Source organism: Macaca nemestrina, chromosome 12, assembly GCF_043159975.1.
Source record: "Macaca nemestrina isolate mMacNem1 chromosome 12, mMacNem.hap1, whole genome shotgun sequence".
Taxonomy (NCBI): Eukaryota; Metazoa; Chordata; class Mammalia; order Primates; family Cercopithecidae; genus Macaca; species Macaca nemestrina.
In genome coordinates this window covers 29397512-29412683 of record NC_092136.1, presented here as the reverse complement: position 1 = coordinate 29412683, position 15172 = coordinate 29397512, and the positions used below count along the sequence as shown (strand labels likewise).

At 45.0% G+C, this 15172-nt stretch overlaps 1 protein-coding gene across 3 annotated transcripts in view; it reads left to right on the top strand.

The window, feature by feature from the left end:
• LOC105471567 (low density lipoprotein receptor class A domain containing 3) overlaps positions 1-15172 on the top strand; it is a 286072-nt gene that overhangs the window by 98693 nt on the left and 172207 nt on the right. The window lies entirely within an intron of this gene.

The following is a 15172-nucleotide window of genomic DNA, read 5'->3' as shown; positions in this document are numbered from 1 at the left end:
GTATGCAAACTTTTCTTAAAGGCCCCTGATAGATTTTTGAAGATGTTGGTAATTTTACACTAAGTGGAGAAGTACAAAGTGCTCCAAATCTTTCCAGTTTTATTAGTTTCCTAGGGCTGCTGTAACAGAATACCACAAACTGGGTAGCTTAGAACAACAGATACTTATTCTTTCACAGTTCTAGAGGCTAGGTGTCTAAAGCAAGCTGTCGACCCGGCCATGGTTTCTCTGAAGGTTCTAGGGGAGGATCCTTCCTTGCCTTGTCCTCACTTCTACTGATTTGCTTTCTGATATGGTTTGGCTCTGTGTCCCCACCCAAGTCTCACTTTGAATTGTAATAGTCCCCACGTGGTCATGGGCGGGACCTGGTGGGAGGTAATTGAATCATGGGGGTGGGTTTTTCCTGTACTGTTCTCGTGAGAGTGAATAAGTCTCATGAGATCTGATAGGTTTTTTGTTTGTTTGTTTCATTAAAAAAAAAATTATTTCAGTAGTTTTTGAGGAACAGGTGGTTTTTGGTTACATGGTAAGTTCTTTTTAAATTTTAAGTTCTGGGATACATGTGCAGAAAGTGCAAGTTTGTTACATAGGTATACATGTGCCATGGTGGTTTCCTGCACCCATCAACCCGTCATCTAGGTTTTAAATCCCACATGCATTAGGTATTTGTCCTGATGCTCTCCCTCCCCTCCGCCCCCAACCCCAACAGGCCCCAGTGTGTGATGTTCCCTTCCCTGTGTCCATGTGTACCCATTGTTCAACTCCCACTTATGAGTGAGAACATGTGGTGTTTGATTTTCTGTTCCTGTGTTAGTTTGCTGAGAATGATGGTTTCCAGCTTCATCCATGTCCCTGCAAAGGACGTGAACTCATTCTTTTTTATGGCTGCATAGTATTCCATGGTGTATATGTGCCACATTTTCTTTATCCAGTCTGATCTGATGGTTTTATAAATGGGGTTCCCCTGTACAAGCTCTGTTGCATGCCGCCATGTAAAACGTGGCTTTGCTCCTTCTTTGCCTTCTGCCATGATTGTGAGGCCTCCCCAGCCATGCGGAACTGTGAGTCCATTAAACCTCTTTTTCTTTATAAATTACCTAGTTTCAGGTATGTCTTTATTAGCAGCATAAGAACAGACTAATACACTGTCCATCATTGTGTTCTTCGGCTTGTAGATGCATCACTCCCTTCTCTGCCTCTGTCATCCATGGTTCTGTCCCTGTGTCTCTTTGCTTTTTTGTCCAAATTTCTTTTTTAAGGACACTGATCATTGGTTTAAGACCCACCCTAATCTAGTATGACTTTATCTTAACTTCATTATATCAGCAAAGACCCAATTTCCAAATATAAGGTCACATTCACAGGGCCCAGGGCACTGTTCAACCTGCTACACTGGGTAAATATTGAGGAGGTGAAGCTCCCAGTGACCAGCAGCTACCACCGGAGGAGGCCTTTGCAAACTCAGCTGCCTGGCGGTCCCCATGCTGTGTGGATGCTCACTGCATTCACTTGGGGAATATCGCTATTAATTGTTTTACCTCTGCCTTTGTAGCATAGTGGTTATGGAACAGAACCAAGTGTGTCAATAAAACAGGGATGATTTGAATGCCTAAGAAGGTTGATTCAAATGAGAAAATAAATAAATACATATATTTTTAAAGTTAGCTGGATGTACTCTTTTTTCTTCTGTAATCTGATGCCTTCCTTTGGCCACTTCCATAATGTGAAGATACTCTAAATGCTAGTTAGTGTGTATAGCAGTCTGTGAAAGTTCTGTGCTTTTAGTAGCTCTGGGGCTGGAGGGGGCTGCTGTGGACTAAGCACAGTGTCACCAGCTCTCTGCTGTCCAGCCCCACTTGGAACCTGGGAGGGTTCCAACTGAGGGTCCCAGCCAGTTTGGACTGCAGTCAGGTTTTGTTTGTCCTGCACAAGGACACGAAAAACAAGAATTAGTTGCCAGTGTTTATAAAGCAAGAGCTTGCACATAAAAATTAGGATTATCAGGTTTTCTTGAGAAATCAGATATTAGGTTACTTTTTGCACTCATGGAGAACCATGTCCATTCTGCATCTATCATGTATTTCCCCGTCTTGATCATTCTAAGGCCTCCAGTGTTTTTAAAATTCTGAGACACACATTTTTTTTCCCCACATTTTTCAATGGACTAAGAAAACAGTGTCTAATTTAATTGGCAGAGTTGTTTCTTTCTTAGTTGTGCACAAAATAGTGGCGTGCTTTGCACTCAGTGGCATCTTGGATTCAATGAAATGCACTAATTTTCTCTGATTGTTAGCGTATGATGTTTCAGCCAACGGTGCTGAACATTTCCAAACAGATCAATGCACCATGTGTGTGTTACGTTTTCCTTTGGGTGCTGTGCTTAGAGGATAGCAGACAGGGTGCAGAGTGAGAAGGACCTGGCTCTGCAGCCAGCACTGCCAGGATTGAATCCTGGCTCCATCATCTGGGAGCTGTGCGACCTGGGCAAGGTACTTGGCCTCAGTTTCCTCATAACTCCCCTGGCATTTTTGTGAGGATTAAATGAGCTGAAACCTTGAAAACGCTTCAAACAGCAGCGGGCACAGAGGAAGCACTCCATCAATGTTAGCTGTACTCCTGGCAGTGTGGAGGTCCCAGCTCTGCCCCTAGCTAGTCACTTCTCTTCTTGGAATCTCAGTTCCTTCATCTGGGAAATGGGAGCAGATGTGAAAAGGGGCAGGGTGAGAATACATATGAAGGTGCTGGCGCCTGCTGCATAGCAGGCACTTAATGTGGTATGCTTTCCATCTTCTTCCTTCCTTGGGGATGCATTGTGCCCTGAAAGGGAGAGCCTCCAGGGTTGCCAGAGAGTTTTTGATCCAGGCTCCTTCAGGTGTCAAAGATGAGCTGGGTGATGCTCCATAGGTTCTCCTTTCTAATAGGTGACAGTTCTGTTTCAGAAATACTGTGGATGTTCAGGTTGACAGCACATAAGTCAAACTTAGCCCCTTCCTTTCCCTGAACCATTTTCAGGAGATGGAACCCGGGGAGCTTGTCATAGTCTGGTTCTGAGGAGTGGGCTGGGGGACAGCCTAGGATGGGGAGCCCCACTCCAACTACAATGCTGTCGAGTTCCCATTGACACCCCCAACCACTGCCCAGGAGGTGAGAAGCATCAGACTATCTACCTGAGGTCCTGGGGCTCCCTCCCTTGAAGCTGGGACAGAAGACCCAAGACTCTGGTTGGGAAGAAGTTGAGTCAAGTCTATCGAGATAAGGCTTCCTGGAGCCTAGAGAAAAACTGAGAAGAACTTATCCAATTGAGTAACTCCCAGGAGAAGAGTGACTGTTTCATTTTCTGAAGTGACTAAATCTCCCAGTTCTTAGAAAGTTTGTTTCATTATTTAGTTAAATCTCCCATCACATATCCCTGCTGTTACCATTCTGATCCTATTCTGGTGGTGACAGGGAAACTTGGACGGCATCTGCAAGAATCCCACCAGGCCCCTTCCAGCTCCCTTGGTCCTTCCTAGGTGACAGCAGCTGTTGTTTGAGACCTGCCACTGCTTTCTTGGAAACTACCAATTTAAATGCCAATATTGTCACCAGCTGAGAAGTGAGTGGCATGGAGTCGTCTTAAAGTCATCTTTTAAACCAATTCCTTTGCACAAATATCAGCTTCATTCCATCTCGCCAGTCTTCTTCCCCACTTCCAGAGAGCTTCATTATCATCAGCAGTGTGTGCTGCCTTTTCTCTGCCTGCGAAGGGAGAATCTTAATGAAATAGCTCTGAGCTGGGGGGCAGGGGTCATGTTTCTGTGTTTCTAGAATGAGTGTGGTCAGGTCCCTGTCATTCTGGCATGCTCTCATTGCCAGGACTTGGCTGTAACTGCAAAATATAGTCAGTGGTAACACGCTTGGTAATTGCTAATAAAATTTAAATGGCTGCAAAATCACAGAACATCAAAAAAAATTTTCTCCTGGCACATCCAGACAAATCTTGCTGATCCAAGTTAGGGTGTGCAGTCTTTATTTTTATTTTTTAATGCAGACTTGCACTTTTATCTGCAACATAGCTAGTGTGCAGTCGCCAAATGACTTTTTAAAAAAATCTTGAGACAGATGAGAAAATAATAATTAAAAAAAGAGAATATGGTGCATTCATATAATGCAGACATGTGACCAGAGAGACTTTCGCTAGTAACACTTGAATATTAGTTTTCTAAAGGTTTAGAGTGGGAGGAGATGGGGGTAGAGAATCTTTAAAGTCAAAAGGTAACTGCATACCCCTCTTCAGAAACTTTAGCTTTTGACGTGGTTAATGCCATGTCCTTTTCTCAGATCACTACAAGAGGAGTCACATAAAATGTGGGGAATGTCTTAGGGCTGAAAGGCCGTTGGGGGTTCTAGAATCAGTGATTGGAAGGCAAAGGACTGAGGTAGGTTACATTACAAGTATTCAGTGTTCTATAGCACCACAGAGTTCCAGGTTAATTTCAAATTAAAATACAGTCTCTTACTCCACTGGAAAGGCATCATTTACATGTACCTGAGTTACTTATTTCTATTATCCATGCCCTTCATTTTGGTGGGATAAGGGTGGAGAGGCAAAAAGTTAGTGTCTCAGATTCTCCATGGGATTGAAATATGCAGGGTCTGAAGACCATCTTGGCTGCTGCTGTCTGTTGTCAAGTGAAGGGTTGTTTGCCTCTCCTGCTCTTTTGGGATCTAGCAATAAAGCCTGTGATGTTTACTGACCTCTGAGAGGGAGGTGAGGAGAAGAGACCCAAGAATTTTATTTATTTGGAGAGAGGAGGGAGAGAGGCCATCCCGTTGCCTTCTCGAATCACATAGAGAGCTACGAGAGAATGCTTCAAAGATGGATTGGACACTGTTGGAGGAGTAGGTGATTGTGGTGAGGAGGTTTCCATGATCTGTGTTTTCCTTTGGCTGTTTTGAACATTTTAGCCAATGACGGGTTAACTATAGCAGGATCCTGCTGGTAGCTGTATATTTGTTCCTGAGCCTGTGCAAGCCCATCACCATCATCTGCTGCATGTCTGTAGACCTTGTCCTGTTGAGCCCTGGGTAGTGCCTGCTTTTTGATGCTCAAACCACATATTCACGTTGTTGTCGGTCCCCAGGCAGCAGGGCAGGCAGTCTGGTGGGCCACTGAGTGAAGCTGTTGGATGACAGGGAGCAGATGGCCCTGATGCAGAACACGGTGGGTGTCTGCCACTTGTCTGACTTTAAAATCCAAGCTGGGGCTATTCCCAGTTCCCTGGAATGGAGGCCACTGGCCAGTCAGATGCTGTTAAGGGAAAGTTGAGTGTAGTTCAGTGGTGACAGTGCTGGCCGCCTTGATTCAAGACCTGGCTGCTGCATCCTCTCCATTTCTCATCACTACTGGCGCTCAGAGCCTATACTGAGTGTCCCTTTAGATGGATGTATTCTCTGCTTTATTTTTCTATTTAATCTTCTCAGAGTGCCAGTATCTTAATCCATTCAAATACTACTAACTGGGTGGCTTATAAACAGCAACACTTATTTTTCTCAGTTCTGGAGTGGGGAAGTCTAAGACCAAGGCACTGACAGATTTGGTGTTTGGTGAGGGCTCGCATCCTGGTTTGTGGACAGCCGTCTTCTCTCTATGTCCTCATAGGGTGTAATGGATGCTTGAGCTCCCTTGGGCCTTTTTCATAATGGCACTAATCTCATTAATGAGGGCTCCACCCTCATGATCTAACCAGATCCCAAGAGCCCCGCCTCCTAATACCATCACATTGGAGACTAGGGCCTGAACAGAAGAATTTCAGGAGGACAAAAACATCCAGTCCATTGCAGGGTAGAAGAACTTTCATGGAAAAGGAAAGCCTAAATACAGCCCTGAGGGTAAAGAAAGAAGAGGATGCTGCATATTTAGGCCTGCCCATGGTGATTCCTATGGCTGGTTGGAAGGAAGAGGAGAGATTTCAGGGGTGCCTAGAGAAGTATGTAGTGGATCAGGCAGGCAGGGCTGCATAAGCCAAGGTAAGGAAATAGCCATGTGCTTAGTGGTCAACAGGGTTGAGAGCGTTGGCTCCAAAGTCAGATGAGTGAGTCAAATCATGCTGTACCTCTACCTAGCTGTGTGATCCTGGGCAAGTTACTTAACCTCTCTGTACCTCAGTTGCCACATCTGTAAAATGAGATAGGAATAGTTCCTATGCCACGGGCTGGTGAAGATTAAATGACTCTCTGTAAAGTTCTTAGAAAACACCTGCTTCACAGTAAGCATTCAACAAATGTTTGTTGCAACTCTTGACAATACTTCATGCTTTAAATTCTCCTGTATAAAAGTTATGGCCAAAAAGTTGTAAATGCTTGCCTGCCGTCATCTGTTAGTCACCAGACTAACCATAATGACACGACTCATAAATTTTCTGAATGAATAAAGGAGTACTGGAGTGTTATCTTGGTGGCTCAGCGTGGTGCTGCCAAACAAAAAGAAAGAAAAGAAAAAGAAAAACGAAACAAAATAAGTTTTGAGTTGTCTCTTGAATAACCACAAAATAAAGGGCTAAGCTCTTTGCCACCTTGGGCTCCTGGGCTCTTAGGGACAGTGCCCAACCAGTACTTTCTAAATTGTGCTTGATGGGTCATCTTACTCATTTGTTAATGTAGATTTGGGGATGACTCAAAAGCTGCTGGAATAGAATTCTTAGAAACAGAGTGGAGCCCAGGAGTCTGCACCTGAACAAGCAACCCAGGGGAGTCTGGCGCTCCCTCCATTTTGAAACTCATCTGTCATAGGACTAGACTAAGTCTCACTGAGTGAGGAATTTGGTTGGACAAATCTTGCATTGCCAACCTCTTTTGATATCTGGGTAGAGGAAATGTCCAGCAGAGCATTCCTTCTGCTAAGTCCAGGCAGATGCATTGCAGTTAGTATGGTGGCCTCAAAAGCACACTGTTTTGAAGAGAGAGTGCTAAGTAATGGGATGGCGACATGATACGGGTTATTGCTTTGTTTTGCTTTTAAAGTTCTTTCATGCGTATTATCTCCTGAAGAAATAAAATAGATCGCAGATGCTCTCATTGCAATACCCATGAGAGGAAATGACTTTATCTGAGCCAGAAATGAAATTCTCAGCAAGAGGCTCCTGTCCATTGGAAATTTCAACAAATATTGCCAACAAGATTATATGCCTGTTCACAGTGGGTATCTCTGGAAGGTGGGATAATGATAATTGTTCTTCTCTAACATCATCTTATTTTTGCACGAGAGGCGGTGTGTGGCGTGCTTGAAAATACACAAGCTTGACATGGGCCAATCTGGGTTTGTCCTAGTTCCTTTGCATACTGGACACGTTATTTAATCTCTCTGTACCTCAGTTTCCTCATCTGTGAAATGGGGAAATAATAAAATAGTATCTATCTCCTACAGTTTAAATACATTTATACCTGTTATATGTTTAACTGGTATTAACAATGCTTGATCTTTCTTAGTTGTTGAAAAGAATTAGCTATAGTTATTAACAATGTCATCAAAGTACATGCAACTGGTAGTCCTTGGAGCATAAATTAAAGCATAAAGAGAAATGCTGCCCAGGTCCTGGCAGCTGATGTGTGAAGGGTGTAGCATATCTGTCATAAGGACCAATCGGGATTTGCTAGGACCCAGCTCTCTGATTTGGGGTCTGATTTTTTTTTTTTTTTTTTTTTTTAATCTCTGCAGTGAGGAGTAGGATTCCTATCAGTGTTTTTCTAACTGTACTTCTTGGAGTGCCAAAGGGAGAAAGGAGAGCACCTGAGCCATGGGGGCTTGGAGCATGGACTCTTGTCCTTGCTGAAAGCAAAGCAGCTACAAGTCTATTTTGTAAAAAAAAAATCTATTGGGCTTGAGATTTGATTTTCACAGAGACTTCTGTGGTAAACAGACAAAAGGGTTGATTCCTACTGGACTTGCTCTCGAAGCAGCCTTTTTTTTCTTTCTTTTTTAAAATCTCATTTTGACATCTGTGATTCCAAAGACAGCACTGTAATTGTCTTTTTCCAGAACAGAGCTCACTTCCAACTCTCATAGCATGGGAGTACTCAGAAATTTATTTCTCATAATGAGCCAAAATCTCTCTGCAGCTCTTTAAAGGTAGCTGTGGAGCACCTTGGGTGCTAATGAGCTCCCTGTTAATAGAAATGCTCAGGCTTGTATTGGTTTCAGGTCCCGGCTTCACTCATGACTGGCTGTGTTGTGTGTCTAGGTAAGTCTCGCCACCTGTCCAAGAAATAAATATGAGGATGTATGCAAAGTCCTCGGTACAGTGCCTGGTAGGTGTCAGCCTTGGCTGCCACCAGCAGCAGCAACACTACTGTTCTAATAATCAGAAGTGACTGGTGCACATCTGCTTGGAATCCTCTTCCCGTGACCCCAGAAGAGAGTCTTATGTTCATGGTTAAGGATGATTTTTAGATGATGCCATTAAGATCTCTCTTCAGTGCCCCTGACACTGCAAATGGGCCATGCACCATTAGGAGATGCGGCCTTTCACAGTTACTACAGAGGCTACCTGGAAACATTGTATGAGCACCTCCAGGAAGTTGTGGACATGTGACTCTTATAAGGAGTCACCCTAATGCTAGCAGTTAGCTATGCCCACGGGCAAAGTGATGGATGGGGTTCCCTAGAGTCCATCAGTCCTGCACTCTTCCCTTTGCCCTGCACGGTGTATTTCAGAAGAAAACATAAACTGTGGATTGTATAATCATCCTCTGATGCAAACCAAACTTTGGCAAGTGTGAACGATTATGAAAACAATGCACATGTGAAACACACTTTCCCTACGCTCTCTGTTTAACATCCCAGGTTATGTGCCAGGTTTCCGCGCCCCCCCCCCCCCCCATTTTCTGCATTTCAGAAATATTTTGTTTTTCATTCCAGACTGTGGGAGTACAAAGGCAGATTTGTGTCATCACTTAATTTGTTAATTCTGCCAGGATTTTTCTCCCACCAACCGGCAATCCTTTTTGCAGTCTTATATTTAAGGCTGGCCTTGAGGAAAATTACATAGGAGCAGCATTGTATTTACCCTTTGTATGACTGCAGGGGATGTGAGTAAAATCAAAACAAAACAAACAATTTTAAAAACAAAACAGTGCCTCTGTGAGTGAATTCCAGAGTAGACTGATATGCCATGGCTGAGCAAGGTAGAAGAGCAGCTCTTCTTGACCCTGCATGGAACTTAGAGCATGGAGTTTTACTTTACTGAGCCTTCTTTTCCTTCTAAATAGAAACATGCTCTCTGGCATCTTCCCAGAGATGCTGGTTATTTACAGGATCGACATCACCCAGTTCTTTGATTTCTCTGCTGATGGAAGTACAGAACTGTAAAACATCAACAGAAGCTGCTGCTTAAAAAGAATGAAGATGGATGGATGGATGCGTGGATGGATGGGTGGGTGGGTGGATGGATGGATGGATGGATGGATGGATGGATGGATGGATGGATGCTTGGATGGATGGATGGATGGATAGATGGATGGATGGATAGATGGATGGATAGATGGATGCATGATAGGTACATGGATGGATGGGTGGATGAACGGATGCATGGATGGATGGATGAATGGATGGATGATGGATACATGGATGCATGGATGGATGGATGATGTATACATCGATGCATGGATGGATGGCTGCATGGATGGACGCATGAATGGATGGATGAATGGATGGTTGGATGAATGGGTGAATGGGTAAATGGATGCATGGATGGGTAGATGAATGGGTGGGTGGATGGATGGATGTGTGGATGGATGGATGGATGGATGCATGCATAGACGGATGGATGGATGGATGGATGGATGGATGGATGGATGGATGGATGGATGAATGGTTGGATGGATGGATGGATGGATGGATGGATGGATGGATGGTTGGATGAATGGATGGATGGATGGATGGATAGATGAATGGATGGATGGATGGATGGATGGATAGATGGATGGATGGATGGATGGATGGATGGATGGATGGATGGATGGATGCATGGATGGATGATGGATACATGGATGCGTGGATGGATAGATGGATGCATGGATGGATGGATGCATGGATGGGTGCATGGATGCATGGATGGGTGCATGGATGGATGGATGGATGGATGGACAGATGGATGGATGGATAGATGCATGGATGGATGGATAGTTGGGTGGTTGGATAGGTGGATGGATGAATAGGTAGATTTATGGGCCATTGTGTAAAGACAGAGGCGTCTCATTCCACAATGACATCTCCTACTGGAAGCCTTCTCTCCCTTCCTACCCAGGCTAGGTAGATGCCCCTTGTCCCTGCTCCCAAAACATTGCCTCTCTCTACATTTGACTTGTAAACAAGAAGATACAGTAAACTGGTATAGTTTTCATTTCCCAAGGAATCAGATGCTTCAGTACAGTCAGAAAAGGACTGATATCCCTTGTTAACTGATACACCTTGTTATCCCCACACCAAACAACATTAGCTCCTGCTACGTGGGACATGCTTAGTACACATTTGTTGAATGAATCAATGAAAGAACAGTGACTGTTTACTAGGATTTGTGGGGGCAAATCATTGCTTGCATTCTTACATCTCTTTCACTACTGCGTCTCAGAGCTAGTTTTCTCTTACCAGGAGGCCAGATGGGATTGCTGAGCAAGAATAAGATTCCTTCCATCTGTCTCTCACACACACACACACACACACACACACACACCCCCATTGCTCTCTCAGCACTTTTAAAGGATCACTTGATTGATTCACTTTAACAGCCTCATATCCTCCCTTTCCACCTGCCCTGACCCCAATTCCTGCTTGTAATTAATTTTTCTTCTGAAGGTAAATCTTCTCTCAACTTTTCTCCTTTTTGATTTGGGTCCCAAGGAGTATGAACTCTTGGAGAGTCTTATCCCTCCCTCTCTTTCTCTCTGTCAGCCCTCGCACAGATGCCTATTATCATCATCTCAAGCCATGGTATCCAGATAGTTTGCTTGGATTTAAAGACCAGAGGCAGAAGCTAATGAAGGGCTTTCATGTTCAGAAACAGAGGGTTCCTGGCAGCTTCTTCTTCATTTAATTCCAGGGTGCTAGGAGCACTCCCACTGCTTGGCACAGCCTGGGGGACTGACAGATGGCACAATCAGCCCAGAAGGGCCAGTCTTCCCTGGTTCAGCCATTGCCTGTGCAGCCACAGTGCCCGTGTGCAGGGCAGAAACCACAGCACTAAAAGACACTTGCCTGTGGTCTTCCTAGTTAGTATACTTTGGTGCAAAGAATGAACTCTTGCTGTGGGTGAGCACTCTAGCTTTTCTCAGCCTTAGTTTTCTCATTATAAAGTGCTTATGTTACCTCCAAGCATCCTTACAACTACAGACCTCTGTAATTTTAAATGGAATGTTCTCCTCCTTGTGAAAATACAGAATGGTTTTCTTGCAGGTGGACCTACACATGTAGTAATGAGTTTGGGTAGCTTTATGGTTGTGCAAAATTGTGGAGACCCTAAGTGAGCATGTAGTGTAGGGGGGGTTCTGGGGTCAGACAGCCTGCCTTTTTTTTTTTTTTTTTTTTTGAGACGGAGTCTTGCTCTGTCACCCAGGCCAGAGTGCACTGGTGCGATCTTGGCTCACTGCAGCCTCTGCCTCCCAGGTTCAAGCAATTCTCCTGCCTCAGCCTCCTGAGTAGCTGGGATTACAGGCATACGCCACCACGCTCAGCTAATTTTGTATTTTTAGTCGAGACAGGGCTTCACCATGTTGGTCAGGCTGGTCTCGAACTCCTGACTTCGTGATCTGCCCGCCGCAGCCTCCCAAAGTGCTGGGATTACAGGTGTGAGCCACCACGCCCGGCTGACAGCCTCCCTTTAAAGAGCAGCTGAATTTTATATAATGGGCACCCAATGCTCTGCAGGGATGATCTCATTCAGTCCTCACATCACCTGAGTCCTGCTAGTGTCCCCATTATACAGTTGGAGAGTTGAGGCTTAGAGAAGTTAAGTAACTGGCTGAGGCACTTGGGTGGCCTAGCCAAGTTTTGAAGGCAGACATTCTGGCTTGAGTTGAGCCACTGAACCACTCTGCTCTGCTGCTGTCTGTGGGTAAGTGCACACCACCGCAGGTCTGTATGGAGGAGGCTTTCAGGATTCACTTGGAGCTCTGGGAATGCATAAAGTGCAATACTTTCCCATTGCTGCAAAAGGATATTGCATTTTAAATGTCTGAAATCATGATTGACTTAGCTCCTCAGCCCTGGAGGGCGCAGCAGTGGCTTGAAGCATCAGAACCTTGAAGGAGGTTTATTTGAGGAACACTTTGCTATCTCCCGTAAAAATTACAGCAAACATTCTCAGGGCACTCTCCACTAAATAGGTGTGGCAGGAGGGTACATGATACCTCTCGCCTCAACCCCAAAATCCTCCCTGTATTGCAGTCTAGAGCTTTTCAAACTTCATATGCATTCAAAAGGCATGGGGGTCTTGGTAAAATGCAGAGTCTGGCTCAGTAGGTGTGTGGGGTGAGGCTGATTGAATTTCAACCCCCCAGGTGGTTGCTGATGCACTGGTCTGAGGTCTACACTTCGAGCCACAAAGGTCTACAGTTTATGATTTTCAGGGAGCTAAGCTGGCTGTATCAGAATGACCTAGAGTCTTCAGTAAGCAGCTTCCCAGGACCTTTCTGGGATATTCTCAATCAGGAGGCCTAGGATAGACCCAGGAAGTTGCCAGTGTTCCAGGAACCACACTATGAGAAATGTTGCCTCACTCAGTGGTTCCTGTGATCGTCAGGGTCCCTGGTGGATTGAGGCCAACTTGGGAAACAAAGGTTGTTGGGTTTGGGATGGGGCCAGAAACTCACTTGTATCCTGTTTCGCCAGGGGAGCCTAATCTACACTCAGGTTTGCGAATTCCTTGCAGTAATTACTTCTTTACCTCCTCATCTTTAGTCTCCCCCCTGGCCCCACACTCTTCCTCAAGCTAGTGTCCCACTGGCTCTTGTTCCTTCTCCTTTGTTGTAGCCAGTGTGTGACTCCTTGGCCCTCTGCACCTGGCTTTTGATCCTCCACAGTAATGTTTTGCTCCAAGAATCTCTTAGTTGTCAGATCCAGCAAATGTTGAAATCTGTTCTTACTTGACCTTGAAGCAGTACTGGACACTGCGAACTGCCGCTTCGTCTTCTCTCCTTTGTTTGCTGAGATTCTCCCCACTATCTCTTGGCTGCCCTTCTGCCTTCTTGGTCTTCCTCCCTGGATCATCAATTGCCTTGAAATGAATTCTGACCTTTCCATGTAATACATTTTCCCTTGCTCATTTATTTCCATAAACTAGTGATCCTCAGATATTTTTATTTCCTGAATGATCTTCCTAAACCACACATTTGCGTCACAATTTCCTTGCCTAGCGTGAACTCTGGAGCCAGCTGGTCTGGGTTCACATCCTGGCTCTGCCACTTGTCAGCCAAGAAATCTTGCGCAAGTCACTGAGTTCTTTAGGTTGCAGTTTTCTCATCTGGAGGAAGGATGAAGTGCCTCATCTAAGTAGAGCGCCCAGCACTGGGGTTGATGCCCTCCGAGCACTCAGGAGATGTCTCTTTGATTTTCCTTTAATCATTAGTAATAAGAAGTAGGAATAACAACCACCCTCCACTGGCTCCCAGATTGCACATGGAATCAAGTGTGTCTTACAGAGCCCTCCTGGCTGGTCCCTCCTGTCTGTTCAGCAGCAGCTCCTTCCCTCCTCCTCTCTGCCCGCCAGCCCTGTCTCAAACCCAGTGCTGTGGCACATGCCATTTCCCTCTGTGCCTCTGTCTTCCAGGCACAACATTGAAATCTCACGGGAGCACTCCCACCACTTCCCCCAGAAGCAAAGAGCCATGTCTTCCTTCACGCTCTGGTCAGTCTTGGGGGTTTTTCTGACGCATATGACCTACTTTATCAACCCCATTTGCTTATAGGTCTGTGTCTCTCAAATTGTGAGCTCTTTAAGTTACGCTTGCGTCCCTGGCATTGGGTTTGGCTGACACTCATTGTGGACTGTTTGAATGAATGAATGATTGAGTAGCACTGAAAATCAAAACCCAGCCCACTGGTATAGAGGGAGAGCCCTCTGAATGTCTAAGATGATCTTACCTTGTTACATACAAAAACTTAGAAATCCTTCTTGAGTCCTCTCTCTCTCTGTTCTAATCCATTAGCAGGCCCAGTCAACTCGACTTCTAAAGCAGTGGGTCTCAGTCAGAGGTGATTTTAACCCTCATAGTCGTTTGGCAATGTATAGAGACATTTTTGATGGTCACAATTGGGGTTGCAGCTGGTGTATGTGGATAGAGGCTAGGAAAGATGTGAAACACCTTACAATGTATAGGACAGTCACCTCAACAAAGAATTACCCAGCTTTAGTGTGAAGAGTGCTGAGGTTGAGGAACCCCGGTTTAGACGATACTGAATTCATTCACAGCTCTCTATCTTCCCCACTCCTGTGCTAGTGTAAGGCACTGTTGTCACTCCCTGGACTGGTCTACCTGCTTCCTTTGCCTCCCTCTGTGCCTCCCTCTGTGCTCTCAGAGCATTTCTCACAGGGCAGCTCAGTGGTCTTGTATAAAGGATAAATCAGGCCAGGCACAGTGACTCACACTTGTAATCCCAGCACTTTGGGAGGCTAAGGTAAGAGGACCACTTGAGCTGAGGAATTCAAGACCAGCCTGGGCAACACAGTGAGACACTGTCTCTACACAAAATGAGAAAATTAGCTGGTCTGTAATGCATGCCTGTAGTTCCAGCTACTCAGGAGGCTGAGGCACACTTGAGCATGGGAGGGTGAGGTGGCAGCGAGTCATGATTGTACCACCGCACGCTAACCTGAGCAACAGAGTGAAACCCTGTCTCAAAATAAATACATAAATAAATAAGGTCACTCAACCCGAGCAACAGAGTGAAACCCTGTCTCAAAATAAATAAATAAATAAATAAATAAATAAATAAATAAATAAGGTCACTCAACCTGAGCAACAGAGTGAAACCCTGTCTCAAAAAAAAAAAAAAAAAAAAAGATAAATAAGGTCACTCCCCTGTAATGACTTCTCATCACAGCTAGAATTCTGAACTCAAACTCCTTAGCCAGGCTGAAGAAGCCCTACCTAACCCAGCTCCTGCTGACCTCTCTGACTCATTGTGCCCCTCCCCTGCCAT